The following is a 24,912-nucleotide window of genomic DNA, read 5'->3' as shown; positions in this document are numbered from 1 at the left end:
AATATTGCACTTGTGATTTCATGAATATTCATATTTTCTAGTAATATTATTTGACTGTGGCGCTATGCTATTCAGCGTTGCTCATGACAATTTTACCGGATTCGGGATGGGTGGTTCAGGGAGGTTAATTCTGCAGGTTTAATGATTCATTCTCATCCATCTTAAATAGCCTAGAACATATTTCCTCTCCATGGAATAAAATAGATCATTTTTTAACACTTTACTTTAGTCTTCTGCTGTAATGCTTCACCACTTGTTATGAGCATGTACAAGCATTTATGATGTCTTATTATAAGACTTATAATACATTATGTTGCTGTTATTTACTCATTTTGTTTGCCGGCACTGTTTATATTTTGGTGCAGAAATGCCACAATACTTTTGCAATAATATTCTATACGAATTGCAGGAACTCAAGCAGTAAAACATTTGAGGTGCCGGTACTTAAAACCTGTTGATCCTACCCCCTACTTTTTCGAACATTCTGTTAAAAATCGCGCAACATTTCAGCGCCCTGCTACTCATGCCAGGAATATGGTATATGCATATGATTAGTATGTGTGGATAGAAAACACTCAGACGTTTATAAAACTGGTTAAATCACGGCTGTGACTATAACAGAACGTGCGTTTCATCGAAAAGCGCAGGAAAATCTGATCACTGAAAATGGGAAAATATATCAATGCGCCACTTGAATGTATTGTTGAATGGAAACCACATTACCTGGAGCCGAGATTGCAATTCCTACAGCTTCCACACGATGTCACCAGTCTTGTCAATTGCCTAGGCTTTGTTTCTTGGTCAAACGAAGAAGAGACAGCCCATTTCTTCCGGTCTCCAACCGGGTGTTTTGGTCTTGAAATATCCTGAAATGATTTGAAGACATGGAGTTATTGAATATAGATCGCCCCGTGATCAATTTGATAGATTTTTAACGTTTACTAATACCTAAAGTTGCATTACAAAAGTATTTCGAAGTGTTTTGTGAAAGTTTATCGTCAACTTTTTTAATTTAAAAAAATGACGTTGCGTTATAAAACGCAGTTTTTTTCCTTGATCACACAGTCTTCATAGATCGATATCTAGGCTATATATGGACCGATTTAATCGAAAAAAATACCCAATAGTGATGTTTATGGGACATCTAGGAGTGCCAACAAAGAAGATTGTCAAAGGTAATGAATGTTTTATATTTTATTTGTGCGTTTTGTGTAGCGCCGACTATGCTAATTATTTTGTTCACGTCCCCTGCGTGTCTTTTGGGGTGTTGCATGCTATCAGATAATAGCTTCTCATGCTTTCGCCGAAAAGCATTTTAAAAATCTGACTTGTTGGCTGGATTCACAACTAGTGTAGCTTTAATTCAGTACCCTGTATGTGTGTTTTAATGAACGTTTGAGTTTTAACGAGTGCTATTAGCATTTAGCGTAGCGCATTTGCATTTCCAGATGTCTAGATGGGACGCCTGCGTGTCAGGGGGACGCAAGAGGTTAACCTCTTAGAGCTCCCCCTCTATACTGCCCCCGTTGGAGAAAGTGCGTGCCCATAGTAAACTGAAAATATTTTTCCCCAAAATTGCTAATATATGCATATAAAAAATATTATCGAATAGAAAACACTCTAACGCTTCTAAAACCGTTTAAATTTTGTCTCTATGTAAAGCAGAACTCTCAGGGCATGCATTCTCCCAAATGCTCTCTTGTCATGGAAAAAGTTGGCCCAACTTTGACGTCATCGCCCCCACCCTTCCCAACCAGTTACAGTTCTAGGAACAGTCCCTAGGTGTTCAGCACGATGCCGGCTTTCAATGGGGATTCTCATTGTGAGAATCGCGCGCTCACGAGAGTTTCAGCGTGCCGAAAGCTCTCGGTCACGCGAAAAAAAAGTTAACTCTCATTGCACGCTCTGGTCGGGTGAAGTCTTTTCCTCAGGATCGATTAAACGATGAGTGTGTTTCTGTTCGTCCTCACGATTTCTGTGCACCTTTATAACATGTTAAAGCTTAATTATGAACATAGTTTGACAAGTTTACTCGACATATAATATGTAATTTCGACGTTTTGGTGCGCATCCACTTGACTTTTGCCTACATTTCGACCGAAATGTGTCGTTTTTGAGAACCGAAAGACACAGACTTGAAAACTAAACGCTGTTTTGGTAAGTATAATCCCTTCCAGGTCTTCTGATGGAAGAACAGCAAAGGTAAGGGAATATTTATGTGGTAAATTTGGGTTTCTGTCGACTCCAAGATAGAGGAGCCATAATGCTACTTTTGGAGCGCCGACTCCTAGTATAGCCTAGTGAACGCAACCTGTAACGTTAAAAATAAATGTAACACAGCGATTGCATTTAGAAGAAGTGTATCTTCCTATACATATGTAGAACATGCATATTTAGTCAAAGTTTATGATGTGTATTCCTTGTTAGCTGACGTTATCTGCCGGACCTATCGTCATTTCTCCTGACATTTTAGTAGCATTTTTTGAACGATGCGTCATTGTAAACAGAGATTTATGGATACATATTGCAGATTATTGAAAAAAAAAGAATGTACTGTGTAACATGTTATATTACTGTCATCTGATGAAGATTTCAAAAGGTTAGTGAAATGATTTTTCTTTTAATCCTGCGTTTGTTGATTGCATATTTTTTCCTACTTGGCTATGCAAATGAGCTATGTCTGCGGTGGTGGTTTGACATAAATATGTGCTATGTTTTCGCCGTAAAACATTTTAGAAATCTGACTTGCTGGGTAGATAAACAACTTGTTTATCTTTCATTTGAGCTATTTTACTTGTTAATGTGTGGAGGTTAAATATTTGTAGGAATATTTTTTCGCATTGTGCGTTATGCTAATGAGCTTGAGCCGTAGTCACGATACCGGGTCCGGTAGGGGGGGCTCTAAGAGGATGGATCGCAATCTACACGCCGCATTTTGGTCCGACTCTCCTTCACACCTAGAAAACCATAACAATTACACTTGTGATTTTATGAAAGTTAATATTTGTAATTCTGTAGTTTGAATTTCACGCTCTGCAATTTCACCGGTATTGGCCAGGTGGGACGCTACCTACCCATAAGAAATTAATTGAAATGCATTCCAGGTGACTATCTCATGAAGCTGGTTGAGAGAATGTCAAAAGTCCAAATCCACAGTAATCTGGATTGGGGAGATTTGCATCACGCTGCTCTTTAGAAAGCTCTCTGTTCTATTTCCTTAACCTTTTCACATGTGAGTTCTAAATATCTCTAACGGTCGCCCCAGCATGAGTTTTTTGTGCACGTGATGTCAGAAAGAACTCACTGTTCCAAAATGTGATTGTTACGCAACAGGACAGTTAATCTTCGCTGCCCTCAAACCAGGACACGCTTCCTGCTTTTATTTATAAGCTGTTTCAATTTGCCAAATTCAGAAGATTTTCTTACAAGTTTTATTTTCTAACAACAGTTTGAATTGAGGTGTGTTCCGTCTCATTAAATGACAAAAGTAGCCCATTTAATTTTACAGGCATTTAATTTTTTAGGCTTACTATCAAGTTTCAGGAGAAGACCCAGATGCAGACAAGTGTCTAAGTTTATTACTAGAACAGGAAGCAGGCAGAGGTCAGTAATCCAGATGAGAGTCCATAACGTACAGAACGGCAGGCAGGCTCATGGTCAGGGCAAGCAGAATGGTCATAACTGGGAAATCAGAACTAGAAAAAGTCAGAAGCAAGGGGAAAACCACTGGTAGGCTTGACGAACAAAACAAACTGGCAACAGACAAACAGAGAACACAGGTATAGATACACTAGGGATAATGGGGAAGATGGGCAACACCTGGAGGGGGGTGGAGCAAGCACAAAGACAGGTGAAACAGATCAGGGTGTGACATTTACTGAACTGGACAAACTTCTCCAAGCACTTATTCATTGTTTCCGAATATTAAGTATGCAGACATTTGCAAATCTCCAGTCAGAACAGGACCTGCACAAACTTTTTCCAATTTTCCGGCTGGAAAATTGCCTTCATTGTTGTTTTCCATACTACATGATAATAACTTTGCGTGTAAATAATGTGTGTGTTTCTATCAAAGCAAGTGCCTTATTACATTATAATTGTTTTCGTGCTGTCATGGATCATAATATATTTGTGTATATTCCTTATAACAGCTGACACGCAAGGTACTAATTTTATAACCTTGATAGTGTTATACTCAATTGTGCTTATGTAGCTAAATACATTCTTCTATTAGCTCTGTAAAACAATACTAATTGCATCAGATAAATATTAGCTTTTGTTGTTTTTTGAAGCTACTCTGGCCTTATGACCATGGTTTGTTTTCATTTGGCCTATTTAGCATAGCTCTGTTCTGCCCTGCCCTGCCCCCTTGTGGAGCTTTCTTACTGTTATATAACTCATATGTGTGATTTTCTTAATGCAATTTTTAAAAATGGTTACTTCTTTGTAATATTGTTTTTTTTGCTATATCCTGATATTGTATTCTAATCACTAATAATTCCTCTTTTTTCTGTACTTTCCAAAACCTGTATTTAACATTATTTGCAAATATCATAACTGGAACTGCACATCTTTCGAGCTGAAGATTGAGGCAAGCTAGCAACATACTGTTTGAACGTACACTCGTTAAAAGTTTTAGTGGATAAAACACAGCAAGAAAACATATAGGCCTATATGTAATAGCCAACTAGTTTATTGAAGTATTGATGGTGGTTGAAAAACAACAACAAAAACTAGTTATAATAGAGGAAAAAAACTGGAAGAAGAAACAGCATAGCCCATATTTCATATTCATGCAGTGATTGAACAACAACTGCATCTCCACTCCCCACCTCTAAAGGCATAGTATGATGGTACGTCACATTTCAAGTCTGTCAGTAATTGCTGCAGATGTGCTCAATAGTGCTTGTGCATATGGTACTCCCAAAAGCATGGTGAAACACAGAGATGTGTCACAAACTAAACACATGTACAGTACATTGTCAACCTCCTCTGCTTCCTTCTCCTGGTTCCAGACAGGCAGAGTTTGCAGTGCCTCGGTGTGCGACTGCCTTGAGCAGCAGTGTGTGGGACTTCGCAGAGAAAATGCCGTGCAGTGAGGCGTAAGGGATGGTCTGCAGCAGGACAGTCCCCTGTGTATGGGCACCGAGCGGTGTGGTGCTCCTTCAGCAGCTCTCTCATTAGGTTCTCAAAACAAATCAAATGTTATTTGTCACATGCGCCGAATAGAACAGGTTATAGTCAAATGCTTACTTACAAGGACTTGCAATTATGAAAAATAAGAGTTAAGAAAAATATTTACTAAATGAACAAAAGTAAAAAATAAAGGACCAACAATAACGAGGCTATATAATGTGCGGGGGTACAGGTTAGTCGAGGCAATTGAGGTAATATGTACATGTAGGTAAGGATAAAGTGATTATGCATGGATAATAGATAATATACAGCGAGTAGCAGCAATGTAAAAAAAAGGTGGAGAGGGTCAATGCAAATAGTTCGGGTAGCCATTTGATCAGCTGTTCAGCCGTCTTATGGCTTGGGGTTAGAAGCTGTTAAGAAGCCTTTCGGACCTACACATGGCTCTCCAGTACCACTTGCTGTGCGGTAGCAGAGAGAACAGGCTATGATTAGGGTGGCTGGAGTCTTTGACAATTTTTAGGGCCTTCTACTGACACCATCTGGTATAGAGGTCCTGGATGGCAGGAAACTTGGCCCCAGTGATGTACTTAGCCTCACGCATTACCCTCTGTAGCACCTTGTGGTCAGAGGCTTTGCATTTGCCATACCAGGTGGAGATGCAACCAGTCAGGTTGCTCTCGATGGTGCAGCTGAATAACTTTTTGAGGATCTGAGGACTCCTGAGGGGGAATATGCACTGTCATGCCCTATCTTGGTGTGTTTGGACCATGATACTTTGTTGCTGATGTGGACACCAAGGAACAGTCTCTCTCCCTAACCTCTTAGGGATATTGAGACTCTAGCGTCTCAAGTGGCCAATAGCCTCGTGAAATGCATAGCGTCAAATTCAAATAATACGCGATAAAACTCAAACTTTCATTAAATCACACATGCAGGGTACTCAATTAAAGCTACACTCGTTGTGAATCCAGCCAACGTGTCAGATTTTAAAAATGCTTTTCGGCGAAAGCATGAGAAGCTATTATCTGATAGCATGCACCCCGCTGAACCAGCTGATCCAGTTGTAAACAATAGAACTAGCGTTAGCAGGCGCTACACAAAACGCTGAAATAAAATATAAAACATGCATTACCTTTGACGAGCTTCTTTGTTGGCACTCCAATATGTCCCATAAACATCACAATTGGTCCTTTTTTTCCGATTAATTCCGTCCATGTAATACCCAAAATGTCCATTTATAAAACACGTTTGATCCAGAAAAAAACAGCTTTCCAAAACGCAACGTCATTACAAAACATTTCAAAAGGTCCCTATGAACTTTGCCAAAATATTTCAAACTACTTTTGTAATCCAACTTTTGGTATTTTTAAACGTTAATAATCGATCAAATTGTTGACGGGGCGATCTGTATTCAATAACAGCAAGTCAACAATTACATGCACGATTTTCCCTCTTACATAACTATCAACAGTGTAACCTCTGCCAGGAAGTGCCTCTTCTTCGTTTCACCAATGATTAACTTCAACCCAATTCCAAAGACTGGTGACATCCTGTGGAACTTGTAGGAAAATGGGCGCTATCTAATTTCCCTTGACAAAGACAATTCAGGGAACTGTCAGAGGGATTTTTTTTCTTTTTCTGAACAGTTTTTCCTTGGGTTTTGCCTTCTACATAAGTTCTGTTATAGTCACAGACATGATTGAACCAGTTTTAGAAACTTCAGAGTGTTTTCTATCCACACCTACTAATCATATGCATATAATATATTCCTGGCATGAGTAGCAGGAAGTTGAAATTATGCACGCTTTTTATCAAAAAGTAGAAATGCTGCCCCTTATCTCTAAGAAGTTCTTCATCCCTCTTCCCCTTCTCCCTAAATCCTATAGGTTATATCAGCTGTGTCGGTGAACCCCTCCTTCATCTGAACTGGCTGACACAGAGGGCACAGCATGATCATACTGTAGGTGAGAGGTCACTTGGTCGTTTCAACGGGAAGTATTATCAAAGAGATGCTTTACATTGAAATATAGACAGAGATGTAGTAGCCCCAGAGTTAATGATTCTAGGTCCGTTTTGCATTTCACCTCCTGATTATGATGACTGACCGTGTTAGAATAAAAAAAAACATGGCTTAATCATGCTCTTTCATGTCTCTCGTCTGGAGGTATGTTTTGATGTAAGAGAGGAAGCCAGTCCCGTCATTACCACCTCACCCGCTCTTAAGATAACCTTCGGCCTAACTGGGGGACCAAGGAGGGGTAGGAGACACCGCAATTGTGATGAACTGAGGGAATATTAGGGTAGCACTGTAATTCATTAATAAATGCTGTCTTCCAAGCTCTTCTGTTCCTACCTATTTCCATTTCTCTCGTCTACACCTCTCTCGCCACTGCCTCTTTCTTCCTCTTTTTTTTGTAATGCACACCATATGTGCATTGAAGTACAGATTGAACTTGTATTTATAATGTAATATTACAATTATCATAACTATAATGCATGTATTATGTATTTATAACACCCCGATAACGAACTTCTTTCAATAAAGCAATTCATATTCTTTACTGGTTGAAATTAAGTGCTCATAGTATTTCTATCCTGAGTCCTCAGATTAATGGAGATGAAGGGAATTAGATATGCATAGGAAGTGCAGTGTACTGTTTTTTCTGTATATATGAATGATAAATCAGCCTTTACTTAAATCATGTTTCTAGCCTGTTGCATAGTTACAATGCGTAATCATTGATGTCCCAGGAGCAGGAGTTATAAACACTGTTGAAGTGTATAATTGTAATACATACATGCTATAAGGGCACATGGCGAGACCCAAATGAAGACATGGGAGGCTGATGGTTCGAGTTTCTGATATTTATTGTAATCCAAGGGGCAGGCAAGAGAATGGTCATGGCAACAGATAATAACAAGGTCAGAGTCCAGGAGGTACAGAGTGGCAGGAAGGCTTGAGGTCAGGGCAGGCTGAATGGTCAGGCAGGCGGGTTCAGAGTCAAGGCAGGCAAGGGTCAAAACCGGGAGGACGAGCAAAAAGGAAGAAGGAGCACGGAATAACACACTGGTTAGTAATAATGCTTATAGATGAGTAGGCCTAAGCCCCCACTTTCCTTGGGCTTTTGCAAGTGGGCTCTACCAATACAATGTTTTTTGTAACCCCAGACAAATGACAAGATTGCCAAGTCCAAATTCTTAAAAAATGGTTTTGTTTTAGCTCCTATCCAATTCTACCAATTATATGCATGTCCTGGCTTCTGGGCCTGAATAACAGGAAACTAGACCCTAACAAGTTAAGACCTCGGATATTAGGATCATCCCTTATTTGTATCGCAAGGGGTTCAAGGGCAACAGCGAAGAGCAACGGACTGAGTGGGCAGCCCTTCTGGAAAGATCTACTCATTATGCATTTGGGTCCCAAGGTTTTTATATGACCTATCATATCCAGTGGTTCCAATAAAGTTAATTTACGGAAATTGCTATTGAGCAAGTCATCTGAATAGCTAAAATTAGCCAGCTAGCTAGTGTTATGACAGGAGAATGAATTTGTAATTCGTGTTGTTTAATGTTTTAGCAACTCTGAAGAAAACCAGCAAACCAGGCTGTCGTCTTATGAAACAGTGGATGTAAAGAATCTAGCTAACAAAAGCATGTACAATTGAATGTACAATTGTGCAATATTGCCTTGCAATGCAGCTGAAGTAACATAGCTAGCTAACTATTTACTTGCTTATTGTGTAGTGGAGGATAAAAATAACTGTATGCCTATGGATGTGTAGTTAGCTACAGTATATAGCTGATTTGTGTATGGACCCTATGACGTTAGATTGGTATGAATATTAGTTCAGAACCTATGAACCTCAGCTATCATAGTTGTTGTATCAATTTCAAGTCTGAATAGCATTAATGAAGCATATGGATAGAGTCGAATATAATAACTTCATTGTGCCAAGGATGCAAGTCCTATATACAGTGGGGAGAACAAGTATTTGATGCACTGACGATTTTGCAGGTTTCCCTACTTACAAAGCATGTAGAGGTCTGTAATTTTTATCATAGGTACACTTCAAATGTGAGAGACGGAATCTAAAACAAAAATCCCAAAATCACATTGTATGATTTTTAAGTAATTAATTTGCATTTTATTGCATGACATAAGTATTTGATACATCAGAAAAGCAGAACCTAATATTTAGTACAGAAACCTTTTTTTTGCAATTCCAGACATCATACGTTTCCTGTAGTTCTTGACCAGGTTTGCACACACTACAGCATGGATTTTGGCCCACTCCTCCAACAGACCTTCTCCAGATCCTTCAGGTTTCGGGACTGTCGCTGGACAATACAGACTTTCAGCTCCCTCCAAAGATTTTCTATTGGGTTCAGGTCTGGAGACTGGCAAGGCCACTTCAGGACCTTGAGATGCTTCTTACGGAGCCACACCTTAGTTGCCCTGGCTGTGTGTTTCGGGTCGTTGTCATGCTGGAAGACCCAGCCACGACTCATCTTCAATGCTCTTACTGAGGGAAGGAGGTTGTTGGCCAAGATCTCGCGATACATGGCCCCATCCATCCTCCCCTCAATACGGTGCAGTCGTCCTGTCCCCTTTGCAGAAAAGCATCCCCAAAGAATGATGTTTCCACCTCCATGCTTCACGGTTGGGATGGTGTTCTTGGGGTTGGAGTTTGGAGTTTAGACCAAAAAGCTCTATTTTTGGCTCATCAGACCACATGACCTTCTCCCAAACTTCAGACGGGCCTGGACATGCGCTGACTTGAGCAGGGGGACGTTGCATGCGCTGCAGGATTTTAACCCATGACGGCGTAGTGTGTTACTAATGGTTTTCTTTGAGACTGTGGTCCCAGCTCACTTCAGGTCATTGACCTGGTCCTGCCGTGTAGTTCTGGGCTGATCCCTCACCTTCCTCATGATCATTGATGCCCCACGAGGTGAGATCTTGCATGGAGCCCCAGACTGAGGGTTATTGACCGTCATCTTGAACCTCTTCCATTTTCTAATAATTGTGCCAACAGTTGTTGCCTTCTCACCAAGCTGCTTGCCTATTGTCCTGTAGCCCATCCCAGCCTTGTGCAGGTCTAAAATTTCATCCCTGATGTCCTTACACAGCTCTCTGTTCTTGGCCATTGTGGAGAGGTTGGAGTCTGTTTGATTGAGTGTGTGGACAAGTGTCTTTTATACAGGTAACGAGTTCAAACAGGTGCAGTTAATACAGGTAATGAGTGGAGAACAGGAGGGCTTCTTAAAACTTTTTGCGACTCTCAAACCCGGATCCGAGAGCGTAATCATCGCCTCAAACTAATTAGCATAACGCAGCGGACATAAATCTTCCTAGAAAATCTTGAGATATCGACCGGAAAATGAGGTCACTACAACGCCAAACTTTTTTCCAAATTAGCTCCATAATATCGACAGAAACATGGCAAACGTTGTTTAGAATCAATCCTCAAGGTGTTTTTCACATATCTATTCGATAATATATTCGTCGGGACAATTGGTTTCTCATTAGAAGCGATTGGAATAATGGCTACCTCAGTACTTTAAGATTTTCTGCGGGAGCCATCATGTGACCACTTGCTCAATGTGGTCCCTTACGGCTATTCTTCAACATAAATTCGTAAGATGTCACAATGCTGTAGACACCTTGGGGAATACGTAGAAAGCGTAAGCTCATTCGTAGCCCATTCACAGCCATATAAGGAGACATTGGCATGCAGGGCTTTCAAAATATGGGGCACTTCCTGGTTGGATTTTTATCTGGGTTTCGCCTGTAACATCAGTTCTGTTGCACTCACAGACAATATTTTTACAGTTTTGGAAACGTTAGAGTGTTTTCTATCTAAAGCTGTCAATTATATGCATAGTCGAGCATCTTGTCATGACAAAATATCCCGTTTAAAACGGGAACGTTTTTTATCCAAAAATGAAAATACTGCCCCCTAGTTACAAAAGGTTAACCATTTGTGACTAGGGGGCAGTATTTTCATTTTTGGAAAAATAACGTTCCCGTAGTAAACGGACACCTGTCTCTAGTCATTTGTATTATTCCTTGAATTACTTTATGGGAAACAATTGTTTTAAGATGGTTTTATCAAGGGTTCTAAGTGTATTTGTTAGTTTGTTATTTTTTTCAATTTGGGGGACACATGAATCACGATGTGAGTAATGTGTCCAAAGGGGCCTTTTGGTAAATATGCAATTGATTTTCTTCACATGCCTGCCTGTAAAGGAAAAATGATATGTCAACACCAAAAGCAATACACATAAATCAATTAAGGAAAACTTCAATCCATTGTGAGTAACTGTCAACCATTACCAACATATGTGTATTGCTGTGGTTTTGTTTTCTTTGTTTTGTCTTGCTCCAATAACACATTTCACCAGATTGGGTCTGGTGGATGGTTGGAATTTCTCCTTAACTTCCTAACCCTGTAACTCTGCGGTGAGGTCGCCAAGATAAGGGAGTATAGCAAATTTCCAAATGTAATGTTGTGTTGTTATTGTCTTTGACATTTGTCTTAGAAATCTGCATTAAGAATGTTGGTAGTAGTAATAATTTATCATACAATGAATAATTTCTCATTTGTCATACAGTAAATCATTTGTCTGGATATCTTGAATCAGAAATGCCCTAAACTAAACTGTTTTGGTCTGTCCTCTCGAGGTTATGGTGAAGGACAGATGGTATCTAGACGGATGAAAGGGACAATTTGGCCTGGAACAGTGTGAACTTTACCCCCTCCAACCGGCTGAAGTAATGGCGTTCACTATGGCCCTGTCTTTCGCCACTTCTACCTGAAAACTGAGTCTGAGCCAGCAATCTGTTCCAAAGCATCCAGTCGACGCTATCAACTGCCTTTTTTCTCATGCCTTTTCTCTCCAGAGTGCGACATGAGTCGTAAATCAGCATGTAACATGTTCAAGTTGTCCTATACTATCAATTCACCAATCATCTACCTACTTCAACTCTAAAATCAGTCACTACCACTTCAATAATGTCCTGGCTTCAATAACCACTTCAATAATGACCGATGTCCTGGCTAGCTGTCTAAATCGCCGTGACCCCCAAACCAACCTCTCCACTCCCTGGACCCTTTTGATCACTCGACTAAGGATGCCTCTCCTTAATGTCAATATGTCTTGTCCATTGCTGTTCTGGTTAGTGTTTATTGGCTTATTTCACTGTAGAGCCTCTAGTCCTGCTCACTATACCTTATCCAACTTATTAGTTCCACCACCCACACATGCAATGACATCTCCTGGTTTCAATGATGTTTCTAGAGACAATATCTCTCTCTTCATCACTCAATACCTAGGTTTACCTCCACTGTATTCACATCCTACCATACCTTTGTCTGTACATTATACCTTGATGCTATTTTATCGCCCCCAGAAACCTCCTTTTACTCTCTGTTCCAGACGTTCTAGACGACCAATTCTTATTGCTTTTAGCCGTACCCTTATTCTTCTCCTCCTATGTTCCTCTGGCGATGTAGAGGTGAATCCAGGCCCTGCAGTGCCTAGCTCCACTCCTATTCCCCAGGCGCTCTCTTTTGATGACTTCTGTAACCGTAATAGCCTTGGTTTCATGCATGTTAACATTAGAAGCCTCCTCCCTAAGTTTGTTCTTTTCACTGCTTTAGCACACTCTGCCAACCCGGATGTTCTAGCTGTGTCTGAATCCTGGCTTAGGAAGACCACCAAAAATTCAGAAATTTTAATTCCAAACTACAACATTTTCAGACAAGATAGAACTGCCAAAGGGGGCGGTGTTGCAATCTACTGCAAAGATAGCCTGCAGAGTTCTGTCCTACTATCCAGGTCTGTACCCAAACAATTTGAACTTCTACTTTTAAAAATCCACCTCTCTAAAAACAAGTCTCTCACCGTTGCCGCCTGCTATAGACCACCCTCTGCTCCCAGCTGTGCTCTGGACACCATATGTGAACTGATTGCCCCCATCTATCTTCAGAGCTCGTGCTGCTAGGCGACCTAAACTGGAACATGCTTAACACCCCAGCCATCCTACAATCTAAACTTGATGCCCTCAATCTCACACAAATTATCAATGAACCTACCAGGTACTCCCCCAAAGCCTTAAACACGGGCACCCTCATAGATATCATCCTAACCAACTTCCCCTCTAAATACACCTCTGCTGTCTTCAACCAAGATCTCAGCGATCACTGCCTCATTGCCTGCATCCGTAATGGGTCAGCGGTCAAACGACCTCCACTCATCACTGTAAAACGCTCCCTGAAACACTTCAGCGAGCAGGCCTTTCTAATCGACCTGGCCGGGGTGTCCTGGAAGGATATTGATCTCATCCCGTCAGTAGAGGATGCCTGGATATTTTTTTAAAATGCCTTCCTAACAATCTTAAATAAACATGCCCCATTCAAGAAAATTAGAACCAGGAACAGATATAGCCCATGGTTCTCCCCAGACCTGACTGCCCTTAACCAACACAAAAACATCCTATGGCGTTCTGCATTAGCATCGAACAGCCCCCGTGATATGCAGCTGTTCAGGGAAGCTAGAAACCGTTATACACAGGCAGTTAGAAAAGCCAAGGCTAGCTTTTTCAAGCAGAAATTTGCTTCCTGCAACACTAACTCTAAAAAGTTCTGGGACACTGTAAAGTCCATGGAGAATAAGAACACCTCCTCCCAGCTGCCCACTGCACTGAAGATAGGAAACACTGTCACCACTGATAAATCCACCATAATTGAGAATTTCAATAAGCATTTTTCTACGGCTGGCCATGCTTTCCACCTGGCAACTCCTACCCCGGTCAACAGCACTGCACCCCCAACAGCAACTCGCCCAAGCCTTCCCCATTTCTCCTTCTCCCAAATCCATTCAGCTGAAGTTCTGAAAGAGCTGAAAAATCTGGACCCCTACAAATCAGCCGGGCTAGACAATCTGGACCCTTTCTTTCTAAAATTATCTGCCGAAATTGTTGCCACCCCTATTACTAGCCTGTTCAACCTCTCTTTCGTGTCATCTGAGATTCCCAAAGATTGGAAAGCAGCTGCGGTCATCCCCCTCTTCAAAGGGGGGACACTCTTGACCCAAACTGCTACAGACCTATATCTATCCTACCATGCCTTTCTAAGGTCTTCGAAAGCCAAGTCAACAAACAGATTACCGACCATTTCGAATCACACCATACCTTCTCTGCTATGCAATCTGGTTTCAGAGCTGGTCATGGGTGCACCTCAGCCACGCTCAAGGTCCTAAACGATATCTTAACCGCCATCGATAAGAAACATTACTGTGCAGCCGTATTCATTGATCTGGCCAAGGCTTTTGACTCTGTCAACCACCACATCCTCATCGGCAGACTCGACAGCCTTGGTTTCTCAAATGATTGCCTCGCCTGGTTCACCAACTACTTCTCTGATAGAGTTCAGTGTGTCAAATCGGAGGGTCTGCTGTCCGGACCTCTGGCAGTCTCTATGGGGGTGCCACAGGGTTCAATTCTTGGACCGACTCTCTTCTCTGTATACATCAATGAGGTCGCTCTTGCTGCTGGTGAGTCTCTGATCCACCTCTACGCAGACGACACCATTCTGTATACTTCCGGCCCTTCTTTGGACACTGTGTTAACAACCCTCCAGGCAAGCTTCAATGCCATACAACTCTCCTTCCGTGGCCTCCAATTGCTCTTAAATACAAGGAAAACTAAATGCATGCTCTTCAACCGATCGCTACCTGCACCTACCCGCCTGTCCAACATCACTACTCTGGACGGCTCTGACTTAGAATACGTGGACAACTACAAATACTTAGGTGTCTGGTTAGACTGTAAACTCTCCTTCCAGACCCATATCAAACATCTCCAATCCAAAGTTAAATCTAGAATTGGCTTCCTATTTCGCAACAAAGCATCCTTCACTCATGCTGCCAAACATACCCTTGTAAAATTGACCATCCTACCAATCCTCGACTTTGGCGATGTCATTTACAAAATAGCCTCCAATACCCTACTCAACAAATTGGATGCAGTCTATCACAGTGCAATCCGTTTTGTCACCAAAGCCCCATATACTACCCACCATTGCGACCTGTACGCTCTCGTTGGCTGGCCCTCGCTTCATACTCGTCGCCAAACCCACTGGCTCCATGTCATCTACAAGACCCTGCTAGGTAAAGTCCCCCTTATCTCAGCTCGCTGGTCACCATAGCATCTCCCACCTGTAGCACACGCTCCAGCAGGTATATCTCTCTAGTCACCCCCAAAACCAATTCTTTCTTTGGCCGCCTCTCCTTCCAGTTCTCTGCTGCCAATGACTGGAACGAACTACAAAAATCTCTTAAATTGGAAACACTTATCTCCCTCACTAGCTTTAAGCACCAACTGTCAGAGCATCTTACAGATTACTGCACCTGTACATAGCCCACCTATAATTTAGCCCAAACAACTACCTCTTTCCCAACTGTATTTAATTTATTTATTTATTTTGCTCCTTTGCACCCCATTATTTTTATTTCTACTTTGCACATTCTTCCATTGCAAAACTACCATTCCAGTGTTTTACTTGCTATATTGTATTTACTTTGCCACCATGGCCTTTTTTGCCTTTACCTCCCTTCTCACCTAATTTGCTCACATTGTATATAGACTTGTTTTTTTACTGTATTATTGACTGTATGTTTGTTTTACTCCATGTGTAACTCTGTGTCGTTGTATGTGTCGAACTGCTTTGCTTTATCTTGGCCAGGTCGCAATTGTAAATGAGAACTTGTTCTCAACTTGCTTACCTGGTTAAATAAAGGTGAAATAAAAATAAATAAAAAATAACTATAATGTATTTCAAAACAATAAACACTTTTAAAACAAGCTGTAAAAAACATATTCGGGAGATGTACTTCTCCAGTTAAATTATTATTAATGTGCAATTACTAGTCATTTGGAAGACAAAGGTGGGGGTATTTCATGAAACAGGATTTTGTATCAACTTCAAGTCTGAATGGCAGTCATACAATGATGTAAGTTTTATTCAGCCTAAATAGCATGGCATTAGTCTTTATCCTCGTCTTCAAGTGTTACAATTTGCATACATGTGTTAGTCAAATTTAACCGTTATCCCCATGTTAGTTTTTCATATCATTCCTCTTAGGCAGTGTGAAAATAATTGAAAATGTGCCCCAAAGATCTTTAATACACATTATGAAAAACAGTGTTAATAGTAACTTTTCCAATACTTTTAAAATGTAAATTGTGAGGACATTTTGATCCTAACAACATTTACATCTGTATTTTTCCAAACTACAAATGTGAATATTCAAACGATATGAATCTCCAAATTAAATAGGCCTATGTATTCAAATGGGGTCATGGTCCTTCTTAATCTTATAAAAGCTTAATTTTCTAATAATTTAGGTGACAAGTTGAAAGACAGAAAAATGTAAACATTTCATTTGGCAGATTCTTAAACTAAACTCATTAATAAATATATTAAAAAGTGCATTTTGTTTATTGCATCCTCTAGATAAATAGATGGGATTGCAAATGTATTTACATCATAAATCACAAAATAGTGTTCTTGTTAAAAACAGAAACCTACTGACCAATGCTAGATGATGGAAAACCCAAAATCATGGACATTTGAAGCATTGCATTCATCAGGATGAGAGCCTGATTGAGGCCTTTGTCATGCATGTAATCTGACAATGTAAGGCCCAATCCTAATTTGAGACTCACCCAAGTGCAACTCTGACTTTAGTTGTAAAACAGTTCATTAATATTGCTGGAAGATCTGCATGAATGTGCCCTTGGATCTCAATTTAGGATTTCCCACAAAATCTATTGAAGCACCATCTCCGCTTTCAATTCCACCTAGCTAGCAATCAATATATCAACCAATCAAAACAACCCAAAAAAATCTACCATTCAGTTACTCAGGTCAATTATCAGGTGCTCGTAGATCGTAGACCCTTGAAGCTAGAGGCCAGCAGGAACTTCCGGTTGCAGATGGCCAGAAGGGAGAAGGCCCTGGGCACCTGAATGCTGAGCTCCTGGAAGTGGACGAACGGGCTCTTGTTGGTGTCCCAGTAGTACACCAGAGTGAAGGAGTAATCACTGCCCAGCACGGCGTACTGCAATCTGCCGACTGTTAGCGACTGGAACACCATGGAGCCACGTGATGGCATGGTCTGCAGCTCACGGAACAGGGTGCCACCCCAGCGCATCACCTTGGAGTCGCCGATGAAGAACGTCAGGCAGATGAAGAGCTCCCAATCGACCTGAAATTAGTTGACGGCATACACGTCCTCCATCTCTGGGATGTCTGTGCACCATTCGAACAGCTTGGTGCCCTTGTTCCATTGGTAGATAATGGGGGGCTGTGAGTTGCTGGAGAGGACCAGGTGGGGCTTGGACGAGATCTCCATGTACTCCACATCAGTGTCGGGTTACCACGGGTGTAGGGACTGGTGCGAGTAGAACCCATTGCCGTTCCACTTGTACACTGTCGTAGAACCGGCCTTGGAACTGTCTGCAATCATGAAGAAGGACTCACCGTCGATGCGGAACGTCTCCACGTCATTTGGGCTTGCGAATCTTCAGGATGTCGATGTCCTGGATCTTGATGAACTTGTTGGCAAAGACGCCACGCTTGTAGATGTGCGAACCGCCAAAGAGTTGGGCAACAATAATGAAGAGCTGGTTGTCAATGATCAGCGGCTTGCAGATCACTGTGGATGTGCCTAAAGGGAGGGATTGGGGGGTGAAGGAGAGAATGAGAGACAAAGTAGGGGGGAGACAGAGACAGAAATATGGAGGGAGAGAGAGTGTTTGGAGCAAGACAGAGAAGAGAGGCAGAAGGGAGTGAGAGAGAAAGCAAAAGATAGGGAGCGAGGGAGATAATACAAATGTGTGACTGATGTTTTATGTATGTGTGGCTTCATCGTGGTAAAAATTTGAGAAAACAGTCTTCTCCAAATACTGTTATAAAAGAAACTGGTTTTGATGCATCAGAAGAACCGATTTCTTTCAGCATCAAAATAATCTATTTCTTTCACATCGACAAAGTCCTGTACTTACTGTCAATGTGATCATAATTTTGGAAGTTCCTCTCCACTTGATCCCATTCCAGGAAGCTGCACTTCCCAATAAAGGGCTGGGCAAACACCACATACTCGTCATTCCCAAATGCAAACGCCTCCACGGATATGGACTCCGACTTCTCTGACTGGTAGGATGCAAACTCTACAGGAAAAACAAAGGAAAGGATGCCACATAAGTCACCATTGACTGATAATATAGATTAAAACAAATAAACATTTTGTAGTATTTGACACCTGGCTAGATCAGCTTCAGTTTAGCAGTTAGTTTAACAAACACAACCAAAGTGTGGATTGCAGTCTCTGTTTGTCTGTAGACTGTTTTGAAAGTAAGGAAACAAATATCTGAAAACATATTTTTGCTGAACTATTCCTTTAATATTATCACGTTGATGATTTAAAGTGGTGGTTGACCTGTGGTGATGCGGTCGAAGGACGCAGTGACAAGGTCATTGATGTTCTTGTCTTGGTGGGAAACAGGGCATTTACAGTAGATCTGGTTCACGGTGGCATTGGTGTGGAGCATCCACTGAACCAGCCACTTCAGTTTACAGTCACACATGAACTGGTTGCCCCGCAAGTCACTGAGGACAGGGAGAGAGTAACACACATTTTAGCATTAGCTGGGCCCGGCTCTACGAGGGGACAAAAGGGGGCTTAGCCGCCTCAGTATAACTTGGGGCTATGGAAAACCACTGGGCGGTTAGTTAGGTATGACTCCTTTTGGGTTTAGATAAAAAGCAGGAAAAAAATGCTTCTCATCTCTCAACTTTGTGGTAGGCTAAGTGAAAAGCATGATATGCCTCCGCCTGTTAATATTTGATTTTGATTCATAAGAGCGGGGTCAAGTTTTACCGTTCAAGCTGCTTCACTCAACTCCGCCTCATATCCAAAACCACCTAGTTTAGTTAGCTTCTTAGGTAGCTGGAAAAAGTGTTTGTTATCAGCCTTAGCCTATTTAGCTAGCTCGAACCAGCTTATCTGCCACAATGTATATCAGAAATTGGCTTTGCCAAAGTAACCAAACAAAAGGTTATTGTAACAGACAAAATGCTAGCTGTATAATTTAGCTAACTAGTGAAAATGGCATTATCAGCACTGTTTTTTCAAGTTAGTTAATCTTGGCCAATTGGACAGGGAGAGATCTAGGTTCACTTCATAAAATATAGTTATTGACTTCCTGACCATCTACATAAACCAGGATTATCCATGATGTCAATCATTTTTTCTATGCATCTCCCATTTGGCATGTGTCTTCTGTTGCGGTTCACAGCAGCACTGGCAGATGTGTTGACACGACAACGTTCCCAATGGACATATATTGCATTCGGAAAGTATTCAGACCACTTTTTCCAAATTTTGATATGTAACAGATCTACACACAATAACCCATAATGACAAAGTGAAAACAGGTTTTTAGAAATGTTGTAAATTAATTACAATAAAAACAGAAATACCTTATTTACATAGGCATTCAGATCCTTTGCTATGAGACTCGAAATTGAGCTCAGGTGCATCCTGTGTCCATTGATCATCCTTGAGATGTTTCAACAACTTGATTGGGGTCCATCGGTGGTAAACTTAATATATTGGACATTATTTGGACAGGCACACACCAGTCTATATAACGTACCACATTTGACAGTGCATGTCACAGCAAAAACCAAGCCACGAGGTCAAAGGAATTCTCCATAGAGCTCCGAGACAGGATTTAGTTGAGGCACAGATCTGGGGAAGGGTAACAAAAAATGTCTGCAGCATTGAAGGTCCCCAAGAACACATTGGCCTCCATCATTCCTAAATGGAAGAAGTTTGGGACAACCAAGACTCTTCCTACAGCTTGCCGCTCCGGCTAAACTGAGCAATTGGTGGAGGAGGGCCTTGGTCAGAGAGGTGGCCAAGAACCCGATGGTTACTCTGACAGATCTCCAGAGTTCCTCTGTGGAGATGGGAGAACATTCCAGAAGGACAACCATCTCTGCAGCACTACACACATCAGGCCTTTATGGTAGAGTGGCCAAACGGAAGCCACTCCTCACTAAAAGGCACTTGACAGCCACTTGGAGTTTGCCAAAAGCCACCGAAAGACTCTCAGACCATGAGAAACACGATTTTCTGGTCTAATGAAACCAAGATTGAACTCTTTAGCCTGAATGTCAAGCGTCATGTCTGGAGGAAACCTGGCACCATCCATCTGGTGAAGCATGGTGGTGGCGGCATCATGCTGTGGGGATGTTTTTCGGTGGCATGGTCTGGGAGACCAGTCAGGATCGAGGGAAAGATGAACTGAGCAAAGTGTAGTGGAATTTTACTGTGTCTCTTCCTCCCATTTCAGTGTCTCACACTTATTCTGCATTTGACCTGATACATACTTAGAAATGTGCCTGTTGTAGACAGACAGGGTGTCTGGGGTTTGCTCTCACAAGGTCGGCTCAACGCCCAGAGTGGTTGCCAGGTGTTTTCCTCCTCTGACGCCAGTCTCTGGGAGCAAATGCTTTGCTGAGAAAGGATGCACTTGGCTATCTTTGTCTAACCCGTAGCGATAGTATAAATATGTTGAAGGGGAAATACCTCGTCAGAGCTTCTGACTAAACTCCACATGAAGTACTGTTTGTCTGTAATCTGTCTGCTGGCATGAATAAATATAAACTAATTTAAGCTTGACTTTGGGGTACAGAGAGATCCTTGATGAAAATCCGCACTCAGGACCTCTGGGGTGAAGGTTCACCTCCAACAGAACAATGACCCTAAGCACACATCCAAGACAACGCAGTTCAGAACAAATTCTTATTTACAATGACAGCATACCGGGGAACAGTGGGTTAACTGCCTTGTTCAGGGGCAGAACAGATTTGTACCTTTAGGAACCCTTATCTAAGAGTTTAGAAATGACTCAATTCGATCTGATTTACTGGCCCAACTCTCTAACCACTAGGCTACCTGCCACCCGAAGTAAGGCAATAGTTTGATGAAAAAGCTTTAAATAAAAGGTTAAAATCCAGGCATTTCACATGATTGTACAAAACATATGTATGTCATATCAATCCTCAATCACATCAATCTGGCCTCCTGTATATGTGTTTTTAACAAAGAGGAAGAAGCCAGTACCTTTCAAACTTTATTGATGTACAAGCAACAGTCCCTTTCATTATGTGGTCATCCTACTTTGATCTGAAGGGTTTTCTACAAATCTAGCTAGATGTACTCAGACTTTTCTGAAGTTAGTTAGCTTCAGTTAGCTTCACATTACTGCTCAGGCTACATCCATGTTATGAAGGTGGAGATTGGTCCTGCAGCTGCCGCTAACACGAGCAGAACTTGAACCAGGCTTGTAACTGTGTGTGCATGTCACACGTGGACACCCAAGCTAGTTGAAAGCATTGAGACAATGCTGAACCATCAATTCATAGGCGAGTAGGTGCCACATTAGAATTTTTGCCCAAATCAAAATGAAAGATTCAGCAGGCTAAGGCGGGAAATAAACTACTAGAAGTGTCGTCTATCTTTTATTACTTGTATCGTTAATGTCGTCTTTGGTGTGCTTATCAATGCACAAGCAACTTTTTTTTCCAAAATAAGTGTATTATGCAATACAAAAGTTTTACTGGGCATTAACATTTACATTTACTAAGTTGCATTCTGTCATTACTAAATGTGTAATGTGATAGGTATTGTAATATTAATATTTCTTTACACAAAAAACATTTGATTTAATAAAATGTTGAATCAGTCATCTTCCTCAAATGAACGGGATGATGACATTTTTTTAGAGGGGGGGGGATCTGATATCATTGGTCATCAACTCACAGCTCAGACACTTCATTCAGGATAAATGGATTAAGCCCTGAATTAGCCTGCCCTAGAGCAGGATAGGTCTGAAGGATTTATTGCCATAGACATTTACCTGGCTAAAAGGTGAGCCACATTTGTGTCACCTGCTATCCCGAGTTGAAGAGTTGACCAAAGTTAGCAAGCTAACTCCTCTATCCCGATTCATTGTACACCCCCCTGGTTTCATTGAAATATCATGCAATTTGATGAAAAACATGATTTGGACTGTTCAGGACCTTTAAAACCTGTTGACGGTACAGGTTCCCCAAGGGGTACCACACTCAACTGAAACAGTGGCGCACAGAATGCAAAAATATTCTTAGAAATATTTAACCTCCACACATTAACAAGTCCAATAGCTCAAATGAAAGATAAACACCTGGTTCATATAGCCAGCGTGTCAGATTTCTACATAGCACATATTAATGTCAAACCACCACCAAAGACACAGACGATATACAGCCATTTTGTCGAACAAAAGATGCAATCACAAACGCAGGATTAAAAGAAAAATAATTCACTAACCTTTTGAAAATCTTCATCAGATGACAGTAATAGGACATGTTACACAGTACATTTATGTTTTTTTCAATAATATGCCATTTATATCCATAAATCTCCGTTTACATTGACGCCATGTTCAGAAAATGCACAAAAATGTCTGGAGAAATTATAGATAGCACCGCCAGATAACAGAAAAAAACATCATAAACTTTGACTAAATATACATGTTCTACATATAGTTAGAAAGATACACTGCTTCTTAATGCATCCGCTGTGCCACATTTATTTTTAACGTTACAGAATTAGTTCACTATGTAATAATCTGAGATGGCGCTCAGACGTAAGCAATATTTCTCCGCTATGTTGGAGTCAACAGAAATACAAAATTACAACATAAATATTCCCTTACCTTTGATGGTCTTCGATCAGAATGTAGTGGAAGGAGTCATACTTACCTAATATAACGTTTGGTTTCAGTTCGTGTGCCTTTATAGTAGCATATGCTATGAGTTCCAGCTGAAATGCATCCAAAATTACTTCTGGTCCCGAACAGTTGCGCATCAAAACTTAAAATTACATATTATATGTCGACTAAACTGGTCAAACTAAGTGCAGAATCAAGCTTTAGGATGTTCTAAACGTACAAAACAATTCTCAAATCTTGCTTCTTCTCAGGCATTCTGGAACAAAGGAAGGTCTGTTCCAAAAGCGCGCTCTAGCCACCATGTATTTTCTCGCGACACTCACTCTTTTGCCTACCAAAGGGTCAAAACTCGCGGGATTTGCACAATTAAACGCTGTACTGAATGAAGACATCTAGTGGAAGACATAGAAAGTGTCTCCAGATCCATAGCTGGTTGGGAAGGGTGGGGGCGATGACGTCAAAGTTGCCCCAACTTTCAGTACTCCAAAAATAGTTTGGGAGATTGCCTGCCCTGTGAGTTCTGCTATACTTACAGACATAATTCAAACGGTTTTAGAAGCTTTAGAGTGTTTTCTATCCAATAATAATTATTATACGCATATATTAGCAATTTTGGACAGATTTTTTTTCAGTTTATTCTGTATTTCAGTATTCTGCCTAGCCCTAACAGGTTTTAAGGTGAAAGGGTAAGGTTACCTGGTCCTAGTTCAGTGGCAAAGGGTAAAGTCTAGCTTAAGCTATTTTACAATAATAATAATAGGTTGAGAGTCTTACACTTTAGTCAAGGTCTCCATGCCCCTGAAGACATCTTTGGGCAGTGTCTCCAGATTGTTGTAGGCCAGACTCCTGTTGATCAGAGAGAGAAAATATATTGTTATATTATTTGTAATTCAGGAATGATGCTATTAATATTGCAATTCAAAAATCACATTGCATATTACATTGAGGTACAATGAGGAGAATGTAGAGTTTAGCTAACTAATGTAGAGTTAGCTAACTAGCTAACCGCAACCCCGGATGATTACTCCTGGCTAGCGTTTCCATCCACTTAGCTTGAAGCTAGAGCACCTGTGCTACCACCGAAGCATACTCCTGGGCTACAATATCCGAACCCACGACCGGTCTATCGATGTCACCGCATGAAGAGGCATTAACAGACTCACCCCATCGCGACGTCCCCCAAAGACTAACTTTCTAGCCCTTGCTATCTGCTTGCTTGCTAATTCGGCCTGCTAACTGCTAGCTTGTTTAGCCCCGGTCCGCTAACTGCTACCTTGCTCAGCCCCGGCCTACTAACTGTTAGCTTGTTAGCACAGGCCTGCTAACTGTCTGAATCGCCGCGTCCCCAGCCAGCCCAACCACTCACTGGACCCATATTTACTTTCAATCTCTTTTCGATTTTTAATTCGATTATACCTTCCGGTAACCTGCCTCACCCAATGTGATACGGAATCGCTATTATTTTTAATTTTTAGAACACATTCAAGAACCTCCAGAAGCTAACCAGCTAACTAGCTACAAACTATTTAGTCATTGTTAGCCACTGCTAGCGGCTTTACCTTCTGCACAGCCAGCCAGTTTTTTGTACCTGGATAATACTCGCCAGTCCCATCCACCGCTGCCCCCTGGACACTAATCACTTGGCTACATAGCTGATGCATGCTGGACTGTCCATTAATCACGGTACTCCATTCTGCTTGTTTATGTTTTATCTGTCGGCCCCAGCCGCACTCAGGCTCTGTGTGTAGTTAATCCGACCCTCCCTGCCTAGTCAACGCCATTTTACCTGCTGTTGTTGTGCTAGCTGATTAGCTGTTGTTGTCTCACCTACTGTTTAGCTAGCTCTCCCAATTCAACACCTGTGATTACTGTATGCCTCGCTGTATGTCTCTCTCAAATGTCAATATGCCTTGTATACTGTT

General features: G+C 41.3%; 1 pseudogene; it reads right to left on the bottom strand.

The window, feature by feature from the left end:
* Positions 1-17,059: 17,059 nt before the first annotated feature.
* LOC115134923 (leucine-rich glioma-inactivated protein 1-like) lies at positions 17,060-23,847 on the bottom strand (annotated as a pseudogene).
* Between the last annotated feature and the right edge of the window lie 1,065 nt (positions 23,848-24,912).

This window comes from Oncorhynchus nerka, linkage group LG10, assembly GCF_034236695.1.
Source record: "Oncorhynchus nerka isolate Pitt River linkage group LG10, Oner_Uvic_2.0, whole genome shotgun sequence".
Lineage (NCBI taxonomy): Eukaryota > Metazoa > Chordata > Actinopteri > Salmoniformes > Salmonidae > Oncorhynchus > Oncorhynchus nerka.
This window is presented reverse-complemented; position numbering and strand designations above follow the sequence as displayed.